General features: G+C 40.5%; 1 protein-coding gene across 7 annotated transcripts in view; it reads left to right on the forward strand.

Moving 5' to 3' along the window:
* The window catches only part of LOC116426634 (uncharacterized), a 651,129-nt gene that overhangs the window by 82,312 nt on the left and 554,675 nt on the right, over positions 1–14,142 (forward strand). For 6 of the 7 annotated variants that reach the window (XM_076369924.1, XM_076369923.1, XM_031975851.2 and 3 more), the window contains one exon: positions 5,424–5,478. The exons of the other annotated variant lie outside the window; for it this stretch is intronic. The gene's annotated coding sequence lies outside the window, so the exon portion shown is untranslated. The remainder of the gene's footprint in view (positions 1–5,423; positions 5,479–14,142) is intronic. 7 annotated transcript variants of the gene reach the window in all.

Here is a 14,142-nt window from a genome sequence, read left to right on the forward strand (position 1 = left end):
GTTGGGAAATAGTGTGACTGTGTTTGGAAAACTTCGAGTGGCTAAAAGAATGCGAGGAAGAGTGTCTGGAACCGAGCGACTGGACCGTGAGAAAATCGTGTACGTGACTGCGTGAATTTTCGCTATGGACGAAAGATGCGAGTGAGAAGGGTGCAAGTGTAAGAAAGACAGAGCGAATGGGGGTGTGCATTAAAAGCGAGTGGGAATGCGTGGGCGAGAGACATTTGATGAGACACATTTCGGGGCGAGACTTGTGTGCGATACTTTGGCGTGATCAGCGAGCGAGCGTTTAGAGATCAGTACAAATATATTTAATATTATATCACAGCGGAAGTGTTATTAGTGAACCAGTCTCCCCGTTCCGAAAGAATCCTACAGTCGAAACGCGTTCGGGAAAGTATCCTACAAATATTGGGACTCATGAGGGATAATTTCCTACAAATTTAACAAGTTTGTTGAATTAATATTTTTAGTTGCATATATATAGTATTCTTTGTTAGGCTTCGTAGTTGTATTAAATTTTGTTAGAATATCGCGTACCTTTTATATCAATTAATTATTGAACTCGTTCCTATATTTTTAATTAATAATGAACTTTCCTGCTCGAATCGTAGATTTTACATTTTCACGTTCATTAAATTGAATTCAATTCCAATAAACTTTCACAGTTCTTGCAACACGAAAATTCTGCAAAAACAATCATGCCCAGTGTTAAACCTTATTCCATAAAAATTCGTACCAAATGTAAATCCGTTTCACTCGTACAAAGTTTCTCGCACCGAAGCTAAAATAACAGAAACTTTGATCTCTGTTCATGGTACCACATTTGCCACGTTTCACACACGTCAAATTACCATTATAAAAGACCAATTCATGTAAGACGAAGCATTTATGTCACTTTCTCCAATATCCTATAAAATCGTTGCAGTACTTAACCCAGTCCATTATAAAAAACAACAGTCCATTCAAGATAAAGTGTTTACGTCACTTTCTCCAATATCGTATAAAAACGTTGCAGCGCCGGAAAGACATGTGAAATGGCTCTTTGAAATGATTTCGCGCGCTGCTTCCCGTCATTTTGATGAGAACCGTGCGTAAGAACATGCGCCTTACCCGGAAAGGTATACGAAAAGCGGAACGTTTCGCTGGAGATCGTGAACGAAATCGACGAGAATGGCGGAGGAGAGGTCGGCGAGAGCGCGGGGCGTGTGTAATATACTGATTTTCGCGTCTATGCGGGGAGGATATATTCGCCTCACGTCCGTGCCAGATTTCCTTGAGTTATATCGGCAAATGCGGAGGAAAATCTGTTGTTCGGTACGTTGTAGCCTCGCCGGGACAAATTTTTCACGAACGTACCTATACACGCTGCGCGAGGCTTCGCTCTCGCAGACAGCCAGCGCGCGGCTTTGTCGCGGGACCCCAATTTATTCTTTGATTGCTCCATTGTACGCCTTCTCATCTCTTTTTACGTATTTCCGCGGAAAAGGAGCGCATCGATACGACGAGAAATGTTATCAATGTTTCAACGGCTGTTGATTTACTTTTTCTCGCGGGTCCGTGAAGTGTGCGGTCCTTTTCCTTACAATTTGATGTTGCGGTGTTTCTAGTTCTATTTGAGCTCTTGTAACTTGCAGGGTTTTCATGCTTTCCGAATGCAAATGCGAATATTTAGTTTACAAGTGCAGTTGTGTTTTGGAATGGCAAATGTGTTCTGGAAGTCAAGTTTGAAAATTTATAGGGGGATAGTGTACGAGTCAATAGAAATAATTGGTGAACGGCATCTGGATATTATATTCTATTTAATGTAAGTTTGAGCATCTTTTTAATATATTGATGGCTGAAATTTATAACACGTTTTATTGTATCTCTAAATACAGTAAATAATGATAGAGAGAAAATATATTTTATGAGATTTCGAAAGAGAATAATTTATTTCGTTGCAACATAATTTGTTATACTCACTTCAGCAAAAATCATTTTAAAAACAAGATAATATTTACATCCCAAAGTAATAAATTTTTCTTACTAAATTCATCGGTAACTGCTAATCAAACGTAAAATATTTACCTTTAATTTTTATCTTACAGTGTTATAGAAAATCATCCCTTAAATTTTTTCACACCTGTTGTCGTACACCCCATACAATACACAATTGTTTAACACGTCATCAGTAATCTAATCACTAAACTGCTTAAAACTTCATTAATTAACAGTGGCTACTAATATCCAGCTTGCTATGCATTATCATTCTTCTTATACTCAAGCTCCACATAAAAATCCACCAATAATTAAAAACAGCAACTTCCATCGTCTACAAACAAAATAAACGTTGCTTCACTAAAAAACAAAGTCCCTACAACAAACGACTCAATTAATTAAAACATTACAACAATATTGCAATCTTTCAACAAGGCCACACTATAATAGTCAGCATCCACGCAATCTCAGTCGGTAACAGCGAACCGCAATATGGCGGCCCGTTCCGAATTCCCCCGCCATGGTATCCCGTAACCAGATAGTGTATACGCACCGTGACAATAAATTCTTCATTCCGATCTACTTCTTCCGCGGCACGTGACCTGCCATGCGGAACCGTTCAGTCGGTAGAGTCGATTTAAAACGGCTGTGCCTTTTGCGGTAGATGCAGGCGACCTTTTTAACTGTACTCCGTTACGCATAATTTACGTTCATTATCTTTAATGGCCGAGCTATTAAGAGGGGCGGGAGTAATAGTATGGCAATATCACTAATGCTTCCGCTCCTCTTACTTTATACCTTCCTCTTTCTCCGACTCTTCTCCTCGGCCGCTGCCGCTGGCTCCCTTTCCTTTTTCCGTCTTTCTTTCAGCTCAGCGCCGCGGCTCGTTTCGTCATTTTTCTGTCGAGCATGGATTAAAGGTCCGCGATCACGCTTACGCGAGCTGGCGCGAGGCGAACGATGCGATGACCGGGCGAGGCATTACTCTTCCCGCGGAAGGGCGCAATAATTGCTCACCCTCCGATCGAATAAAAGTATTTTTTTTCCCCTTTTTTCTCTGCCGCGGGCCACGAAATCGTTCGAGCGGGTAATTCGATAGGAATCGATGGACGGCCATTTTTCTCTTCTTTGTTCATCGATGTCCACGCGTTTCGCCGCCGATAACGACCATATAAATCGCGGCCCGCTCTATTTTCGACCGTGCGCCGGAATTCTTCGCCGTGCGGCGCGGTGCAGCGTGACGGGGCGGGTTCGCGTGATCGACGCCCGTTCCGAGGCGAATTATGCGAGCGAGGATTATGACGGCCTCGCCGCCTCGGAAATTGATGAGTATTCGCGAATCGCCGCTTCTCGTTCGCGAAACACTTCATTGCGCGTTTTTGGTCGTTTCCGTGCCGGGCGTGGTGGTGCTCGTGTGTACGGTGGCTAATAAAATTGCAGCGCTGTACGTGTTTCATCTAGATTTATACAAAGCGGATCACTTGTGAATTTGATGTTTAATGTTTAGTGTTGCTTTTGATATTTAATCCCTGGTATAGCTCAATTATACATTCACTGCAAGGATAAAGTTTGTTATTCATTAAATAAATAATCAAATGAGTGGTTTCGAATAATAGTGGTTTAACTCCTATTTCTGACTTCTCAAAAGAAGAAGGTTTATCTGAAATGTTGTGGAATTAGATACTATTAAGTATTATTAATTATTGATGATAGCAATTGTAATGTTAGTATTTAATTAATCGAACAGCATTTAGCAAATGCTTGTTTTCCTCGAAAACTTGGGAATAGAAGTTGGATCCATTATTCTAAGCCACACAAACATCACAAATATCTGTCTAATGTTATTCAATAGAAAAGTCCTATTTTTCCCAAAAATGCCATTCATGCAATATCTTTTTTCAATATATCCCTCATGACTCAGCTTCCCAAAGACCTTTTAATTTTCTGCATATAAAGACAGTCCCACCATTAGTTTATTCCAGTCACTGACCACTGTTCATGAACTATAACGCCAGAAGTCAGCACAGAAGCAATGCGGTTGGGACGCGCGGCTAGAGACATCGAGTAGAGGGTTTTAGCGCAGCGCGCATGTATTATTCAAGCTGACACTTGCGCGACGCTTAGCAAGCCCGGACATCCGTTGGACAAGAATGGCCCGCGAAAAACAAAAATACGGAAGGACAAGGATCTGTTCGCCGTGGTGTCGTCCAGGAAGGAAAGGGGACCCCGAGATGTCCGACAAGGATGAAACGGGCAACGAACGGCACGACGCTCGCCGACTTCAACGACGACAATGTCGCGTTGATGCTGAAGGAGGAAATGTTATTTCTTTGGGACACTAAGTGACAGCTCGAAAGACATTCGGAGATACTGGTGCCAGAACGTTGCATGGTCGGCTAGGCGAATCCGTTGAACGCCAACGAACGAATCATCGTGCAAGAATTGGGGATAAAGAGTGGACACTGATGGATCGAGCTTTAAAGTATTGTTGTTGGACCATGATTTTTGCAATATTCGTTGATTTTTGGTTAGATGAGGATTTTTTTAAATGCATTGATCATTGTAAGGTGTTTCAGTGAGGGAATTGGGGATAAAGAGTGGACAGCGGTGAATCGAGTTTTGGATTATTGCTGCGAACGATAATTTTTACATTATTAGTTGGTGTTTGCTTGGATGGAGATTATTTTGGTATAGTGATGGCTGTGTGGAATGTTAGTGACCATCGCTTCGTTTGACAGTGATGCTATTAGTGATTAGCAGTGTTTGGATTAAATCGAGGAAAATGTTTTTATATTATTATATGTTAGCTTTTCTTGGTTTTTGTAAATTAATTTGCTTTTTGTGGTAAATTGATAGAATGAAGGGAAAGTAATGTAATAGAGGAATGATTGTTTACGTTTGTAAATTTTGTTGTTGAAAATTAAAAAGTGTAATTGTTGGGTATTCTGGCGTTAGATTCTTCTCATTGTTCACGAATAATACTGTGATGCGTAGAATATGTTACTATATTGCTTTTAGCGAGATGAATATTCAAAGTATTTTGTATAAAATTTAATACGTAATACACTTTTATACAATATCTAGTAATTAATATCCTGTAAATTAAAAATGGAGGATTCTACGTGAAAATAAGTTGAAATTAATTAACATTGAAACTTCGAAACATAAAAATTAAGCTAAATTTAATAGAAAGTCGAAAGTAAATTTAAAATTTAAACCGCGTGATTGCTGAAAGATCTTCTTGCTATTAATTCGGCTAGCAGACATTTCATTATAACTGTTTAAACTAAACATTTAAGATGTTTTAGATTACAATCTACCTTCAGTAATATTGCAATCAAGAAATAAGAAATTATTTTTAATTTGAAAATACACCCGCTTCCATACATACAGATACACTTTCTAATTGTAAGTGATTCAATTAACTCTTGTGCATGTTTCAGGGATTGCTTTGGTTGTGAATTGGATGCATCGAGATCATTAGGAGTTCGTTACACGGTGAGCAGACGTATTTATGAAAACTTAATTTATCCATAATCTGAGGGCAATGAATTGCTGCAAGTAATTATTACTTGCAAAGTAAAAGATCAAATGCATTTTAAAAAATTTACTGAAACATTTTCTTTTGTTCTGCTGTATAAGCAAAAAATCATTCAATGCATGATATCTCTTCATGATCAGAAATTTGCAAAATCCAGCAAACCCAAGTGAAAACTGAATTCACAACCTATAGTTTCTCAACATACAGAATATTAAGCTCCCAAAAAACAGTTTCTCAAAAAATCCCCAAAAAACTCAACTTCCTCAATCTACGAAAGCTTGCAAAACAGCTCCCCAACCCTCAAATCTGAAAAGGTCTCCAACACCATACAATAACCAACATCACAAATTTCACCTAACGATTCGATCGCGTTATACCTGAACCCGTCCTCTCCCCCTCCAAGAAGAAAAGAGAAAAAAGGACGACTCACGCGATCCAAGAAAAACACCGCCGCCCCAGTAGGTAAAACGCGCCTTAACACGGTTATCCGAGCCATGAATAAATTTAGCGCAGCGACCGAGATTACGAGGCCAAGAAAGTAATGATATATAGGGGAAGAGACGCGGGTTCACCCCTTTCCTCCATCACAGGGCGACGTTATCGAGCAACCATCCTACGCTGTTCAGACCTAACCCGGACCCCCGGTATGCGCGGCGTGCATCGTGCTACACCTACACGCGTACACACCGTCGAGCATTAACACACGAGCTTCCATGTAGAACATGTTACACATTCCCAACACTGGTCGTGTGTGACACGTTGGTGAGAAAGCAGCGTCGAGTCAAAAGCTTGGAGAGGCTGGATGAAAGGGTTGGACGAAGAAAGATAGAGGGTGGAGGGAGCAGGAGCAAGTGAGACAGTCAGGGAGAGTGTCGACGAAGGGGGTGAACCGCTCGAAAACATTTGCAGCGAATCGGATTAACGCGGGTATTTAATCCAGCCCGCGGCTTTCTCGTCGGCCAAATGAAAAGCGGGACAGGTAAAAAGGCGTATTAAAAAATGGGGGTCGCAGCGGGAAGGGTTGGGAACATGGCGGTGCACGTGGACGTCGAAGGAGAACGAGGCAAGAGGGTGGGTAAGATACAGGGCGAAAGAGAGACGGAGAGAGAGACTTCGATGAAATCTCATCTCCTTAATGGGAGAAACTTTTCCAGCGAGCGAAGTCATCCCCCTCGAGCTTTCTCATCGAGTGTCGGATTTCTGGCTGATCGCGCTGCCGCTGCGAACGACACAGACACCCTTGAACCGGCGTTAGGGGGTGGGTCGCAGCGTTCTCCTTCCCCTTCTCTTTCTTCCTTGCGCTTCATTACCGTCTTTCGTCTGCTTTTTTCTTTCGCGTGAGTTTACATCGAAACAGGACCGCCTCCATGTTTTTAATCATCGCGAAAAGAAACTGGCACGCGTCTTACGTGTGAATTGGGTCCTGCGAGCTGCGAACTTGTTGACATTAATTCGGTGTATGGTATTTGCTACTGTTGCCGGTGTTGCTGAGGTCTTTGAATGTGTGTTGGCGGAGGTTTTTAATGGGTGGCTTTTAGAGTGTTTTGGGGGAGCGTTGATATTGAAGTCACTATTCTTTTGCGTGGTGGTTTGAGATATAGTGAGACATTTGTGCCAAGTAATTTTTCTTGTTTTTTTCTTTGTTATTTCTGTCAAATTTGTATTGCAGTTTTAACTGGTTTATTTAGAAATAAGGCGAAACGTAACAATCAGTGCACATAAAAGAGATTGAAAAATCGAATTCCATTATTCAGGTAACGAAATAATCGTAATTGCACAAATTTTCTTGTCTCTTGTAGTAGATAAACGATTACAATTAATTTATCAAACTGGCGGAAATATTTCTGTCAAGTATTTCTCACAATGCCAGATATATCGAAGAAACGGAAATTCGAATCGACAACTTGACTTACGTGGAAACGAATAAAGTATAGGGCACGTGCACCTGTCTCCGAGTAAAACCTTATGAATGACAAATAACGAGCGAAGATATTTGTTACCGTGCCTGAATCCGTGAAGGCCAATTTTGAGGAGGGACCAACGGCATTTACAATTGACAAGAATATTTCGAAGCATCGATCCTCCTGAATTTATTTGCTGCCTCCGTTCTCTTCGATTTTACATTATCCTCTATAAAACAACGGAAGTAATATTTTTTATAACATTGATATTTAAATTATTAGCTTTTCATCTGTCACAAATGAATACATGTGTTTGATACGCTAAAAAATCTCTTCCTCCTCTGTTCCCTTCATACCTTTTCAGTTTGAATATTACAAATACAAAAATGTTAATTGTTCCTCCTTCTGTATCCATCAGTATAAATCTCGCCGGATACGCGAAGAAACATCCTTTTTCCCTATTTCCTTCATACTTTTCCAATTTTAATATTACAAATACAAAAAGGTTAATCATCTCTCTTTCTGTATCCATCGTCGTAAGTCTGGCAATTTTCCAAATGTTGCCAAAGGCTTTTACATTATTCATAACAATATTTTTCCTCTGAATAAATCCAAAAGAAATCAGAACAAAAAGGAACTCTCAAACTCTTAAATTCTGCACCAAAAAGAAAAAAAAATCGAAACACTTAACCGTTTAAAAGCACCGTCTATACGCAATTCCATTTTCAACGCATCGAAACGTATTCCCCGGCCTCATTTCGTATCCCGGATTGCACTGGCTGCTCCGTAGCTCAAAATCGTCTATTACCGCGGCTCCTAGGCTGGGGCATGATCCGCACATATCGTTCGGAACATTCGAGCGCACTTGCTAGCTACTTCGCGGAGCGGAGCATTCGCAATTCCTCGCGTTCCCCGTCGTTTTCCGTTCCGTTCCGTTCCGTGCGCGCGTGATTGGCCCCATCCTATCGGTCGTTCGTATCTCGCGGCACTGATGGGGAACGTAGGTTTTACGTCTTATCGTCGAAGAGAGGAAAAAAGGACCGCGAAGGGGGTAGCGTAGAAAGAGAGAGGCAGAGAAAGTGTAATCGTGGCCAGGCCGATTTCGTGGCGCGGACGATCTACGATCGGGCCACAGCCCGGTGAAAAATGAACCGGCTTGGAGCTTATACACGCTCGAGTCTGGCCACGCGAGCGGGCAGGCATGCCGCGCGCTACGTGACCCCGGCAAGACTTCATAAATCCGGCATCAATATCGACGAGAGAACGTGTGCCCGCTCTCGGCCGGATCAGAGAGCCGTGCATGCGGCGCGCGGCGTCGCCTTTTTCTCTCACGTTTCTCGCGCACGCCACTCCGCCCGCGCGAAATTTATTACGGCCGCCGCCGCCGGCCCCCGCTGGGCCGGCTTCACGCCAGGCCCCGCGATTAATAGAATCTGTCCGACGAACAGCGCTCCCGTTCGGTCCGATTCGATTAACCCTTGACAACCTGGTACGGTTTTGTGCGATGACTAACCTGTAGGTTGCTGTTGAAATAGAACGGAAGCGGTTTCTTCATTTAGAAGATACAACGCAGAGGATGAATAGGATAAAATAATAATGCAATGGAGTATCTGTTGTTTTTGTAAGCTATTTGGAAATGTGTACGTTGAGTACTACTTTGGAGTTATGGATTGTGGAGTTATGGATAGAATATTGATGAATGTGGTTCGGTTAGTAATATTGTTTAACAATGAACATTTTGAACTACTTTTTCCACTTTTCAGTGTATTGCGTCGAAGGTGTTTTATTCCTAAATCAAAAACCGAGCGTAATTACCAATTACACATACAAGAAAAATTTGCTCAAATCGTCGACACCTATGCATACCTAAAAACCATGGAAACCGCTGAGGAAGCAACGTTTCGTCAACTTCATCCCTGATTAAAACGATTGTATCAACGGGGATCACTTTGGTAGGCTTTACTCCGTTCCACCTCTCCCCTATCTGTTAGCGCTGGTCCCCCTTTTCGCCCTCCGGGAACGTCGAAGCACGATATCTACTTAATTACCGAAGCTTTTGTAAGCGAAACGAAGCGAACTCCGCGGAAAAGAAGGACTGTCGGCTCGAAGCTGGAGCGAGAGGGCAGCGTAAACGAGGAAAAAAGGAAGATGGAGGCTAGCAGAGGGATGAAGGGGGTAGTAGATACTGCGTTGATACCGATGCCTGGAAAGGCTCGAGGAAATGTCCGCTGGTAAGAGGCATTTACATGTAAATGGTCCCACGGTTACGAAAGTCCCGTCGGGTGGGACGAGGAAACCCGAAGTTAACGAGGCTCGATCGTCAGGAGGAGGAAGAAAACGGCTGCCGGACGGAAAAAACGGCTGCACACTGGCGCACGGAGTAGGTTGGGGCGCGGAGATCGTTCCGTTTCGGTTCGGACTTTCGTCTGTCGTTAACATCCCTTCGGCCGACTACCTTCCCGTTGTTCTTGCCTCCTTCCAGCGAGGCCACGTCAATTTTTCACCGAGCGCCGGCAAATACGCTGCTTCCACTGCGAATCAAACATCCATCGGCCAAGCAACTGTTTCGTCGTTTGCCCGCGCTGTGCTTCCACGGATTAACGTGAGCGTTTCACCCCGGATTATCGTTGCCAACGTCCCGTTGGACTACATTCGAACGGAACAACGTCCGGGATTCGGTTCGTTTAAATTACTTTTGTTTGCGAGTGATTCTTTTATGGAAGGCGGTTAAAGGAGAGATTGAGTGTTGGAGGTTTGGATATTTACTGGGTGTTGGAATTGTTTGATTGAAATGGGTTTTAGGATCAATTTTTGATGGGACTGTTTTTATTGCTTGTTGTTTTATTAATGTTCGTCAATGTTGTAGGAGCTTTCATTTATAAAAATGTAGAAATTTTTGGTTTGTTTACATGCTGTGCGAAAAGACTTTTTTATGTTACATGTTAATGTTAATAAAGTCGATTTTATATGGAAGGGATTTGTTTTAGAATTCATGCTGATTAAATATTCTTTCCATCTTTTGATGAGTATTATATATCTCAAAATTTTAATTATTATAATAATTAAAATTTCAATCCGCTCAATGCAACAATAGGATACGATAAGAAAAATAAAAGAATTTCTCATCTTAGCATTCGCAAACATTTAAGTTCATTTAAATCTTCAAAGTTTCCAATTAAATAGTCGAACGATAAAAAGAAACAAACGGAACGTTACGGTTTTATACGGATTTAATTTACATGAATGCTAGTCGCGTTTGTGCACGAATACCTTGTCGGCTAATTTACGAGACTTCGATCGCGAATAATAGCCGTCCGACGCAGTTAAAATAATCGAAAGTCCCGTGCCGCATTTAGAATGTTGCAGGTCGGGAACCGAAAACGGAATTCTGACAGACGCACGAAAGACTCCGTGTATATTACGCGGAGCCGAGTGCCAAGCTAGACTGGTCCAGCAAATAGTTGGAAGCTTTACACTCGTATATCATCGGGACAGGATTTATGCAATGCACAAACTTGCGTGTACGTACGTATGACTTGGCTGGCTTAAGTGAGGGCAACGTTGTGCATGGAACTATAAGTCACGAACGGTTTTCATTGTGCGCACAATGCTGCGTTTGACGTGTCGACGCGGAAGTGTTTCTGCCGCGAGTCTTATGGAAATTCGTTTTGCAATCGGTTCATCGTTCTATATTAAACATCAATGCGATATTAAATCTATATTGGGCGTCTGAAAAAATAGAAATGTCATTTCAATGAAGTTTTATATTTCTTTAATGTCACTTTGAATATGGTCAAAGGAATCTAAAAAATATTGAAATAAAAATATAAGAAATATGGAGTAAATATATATGTTTCTAGTTTCGTATATGACAGTTAAGAATTTTCAGGTCCTTACGTGTATTTTAATCCATTCTTATTTCATTTTTACTATAAGAATTTATGTTTCGTTGCATCTATACGTTTTAACACGTTGAATGCCTTGGGGGTCACCGGTGACCCCCAATCGAATCGGATTACTATAATTCACTCAATTAAACTATGATTATTTGAAAAGATTTCTGCATTATAAATAATGCTGCCTAATGCGATGACATTCAGCTAGATGAACATGTAATAATAATAATGGAACTCAATCAAATGATTTAATATTATATCTTTTCGATTTGGCAATTTTGCTGTATGAAATCGTGTGGCATTCAACATGTTAGTCTGCTTTAGAAGAAAATTAATTAGTAATTATTAGATAATCTGTTGTTAATCTTGATTCTAGAAAATTAATAGGTAAAAATTATCTGAAATTATAAAGTTTGATGATTGTATTAATTATATGATCTATGTTGATCATATAATGATATACATTTTTTTGTGACTTTTATTTCATACTTATCCCTATTTAATGGACTTTTATTTAAATAGGTATCTACTTCCAAACCTATTCTACTTAATTTATTTTTGAAATAAATTTCGACTGTCCTACAATTACAAAATGGGTATAACAAAAATTAAAGGGAAATAGAACTCTTTTATCCAAATGTCCATATTAATCATTCACTCAATTTTTTTCATAAACCTGCAATTATCGATCCAACTTGCTCATAGTTTTCCCACGTTTCCCGTAAACCCGTCCGGAGTAGTGTCCCGTATTTCCCTAGACAAATCAATAACAAAAACTGTGGATATTATGCGACGCAGTCCCGCGCTTCCTGCGAAAGTTCAGTTGCCCCCCGATAAGAGGGATAAACACGTCGATCAAAATGTTGATTCGCAAACTGCACTCAATGTTTCGTCAAACGGTAAGCCTCAGGATATAAATCCGAGATACGTCGAACATGCTTCGGGAGCACCTGACTGACGTCAATCTGTAATTGCATTCCTCGTGACGTGTGGATACATTTGCGCCGGATTATCTATTCTCAGTGTGTGGTAGGTTTCGCGTTCCAGCCGACGCCGGCGTTAGATGAAACTACCCTGATATTGCGAACGGCCAGCTTTTCAGGAAGCTTTGCCCCTAATTGGGAATCATCTTTCACCCGAACACAATGGTTCTATGATCCTTAACGCACAGTGGAACCATGCAAGGAAGTATCGATTTTCGATGATTCGTCTGATCATTTTAACGCTAGAACTATCGAACATTCATAATGATTTTTATATTTCTTCAACATCCTTCGGAACATTTTCTGCGCAGTATTAACTTATTAAATTAATTATAAACATTTGTTAGAACTATCGAACACTTTTTCTACTATCACATACGTGTTCAATTTTCTTTTCAACATTCGCTGTACAATATTAATAAAAACATTTTTTAAAATAATATTGAATGTATACATTTTTATAAATTTGGTCATTTAAAAAACCCATAACTCACTTATAATTATCATTTTTAAGATTCTATTCGAGGGTGACGATCGATGAAATCCCTCAAGTCACGCGTAACAATTTAATATTCCGAAAATTACTCAAAATTATTTTTGTTTTAGGAATGTGTCTGGAAAGGTTCGATACTTTCAAAGAGTAACTAGAATAACTAGTATTAAAATTCAACCTGTTGTATTTATTAAATGATCTTCCTTTCGAATGAGGGTGCCTTAAGAAAAATTCTATGAGAAGTTTTCCGTTTTCTTTTGCTCTAAATGCTCGAATTCTGCAAACGCGTTTGTTCGAGGATGCACCGTCGAGCAGCATGTATTCGGCTACAGGGATAAAATATAGTAGCGAAGATAGGAACACGGTTGGAGTCCGAATACGCCGTGAGAGAGTGATAGACTGATAGAGTCGTAGACATCGAATCGGCCCCGTGTAGCCAATCATTAGAGGATCCTCCCATTCCCTGTTTAATCGTCTCAGCAACCTGGGTTCCGGCGGCCCGATAATGAATACGCCCCGTAATGTAGTTAGGCACATCTGCAGTCGTCTATCGAGACACTCGCGCAGCGCGAAGGTCCTGAAATGTTTGATGCCTGAGACTTGCCGCGGAACTAGTCTTAACTTTTACTAATTCTTTTTTTGAATATTTTCCTTCACCTGTGCTTGATCAAGTAATTATTATTGATGAAGTAATTATTATTGCTGCTGTTATTATTGAATAAATTTTATTTTTGAACCATTCGTCGATAATAGTATCGATATAGAGTTCGTATAATATTGTTTTGTATTGGATGCTACGTCTCGGAACGAATGTGTTAGGCATATAAACTAATTAGAATTAGTATTTAAATTTAACGAAATACTTATACCATATCTATCAGTGTCGTAAAATTGTATATCACATAAAAAAATCTAATAGAATAGAAAAGCAATTAAAATTTATGAATAAATGTTTAAAAGAGATTAATATAAACGGAAAAAGAATGGACTAATTCTAATTAATTTTGTTTTGCAACATACGCAGATGTCTTTCATCAATTTTTAATTCATTGACTTTCTGAAATTTCAAGCTTCCTAATATCTGAATACAATACTATTCTCAAAAATGAACCCCCCCCCCCCCCCCCCAAAGAAAAACATTCGACTACTTGCACTAATCGAATAAAATACAATTCTCAATTAATTTGAATAGATATAGAACGAAACAGAAAAGAAAGAAGGAGATTGTTCTCGCGTGTCGCACGCATTTGACAATTCTGCGTGCGTCTCAGGATTAATGTCGATGGGTTCGGCAATCGGTACGTGGGTGAAGTGCGCGGACGATACACCCGTCCGCTCGCGCGCGAGC

The sequence above is a fragment of the Nomia melanderi genome, chromosome 8 (assembly GCF_051020985.1).
Source record: "Nomia melanderi isolate GNS246 chromosome 8, iyNomMela1, whole genome shotgun sequence".
Taxonomy (NCBI): Eukaryota; Metazoa; Arthropoda; class Insecta; order Hymenoptera; family Halictidae; genus Nomia; species Nomia melanderi.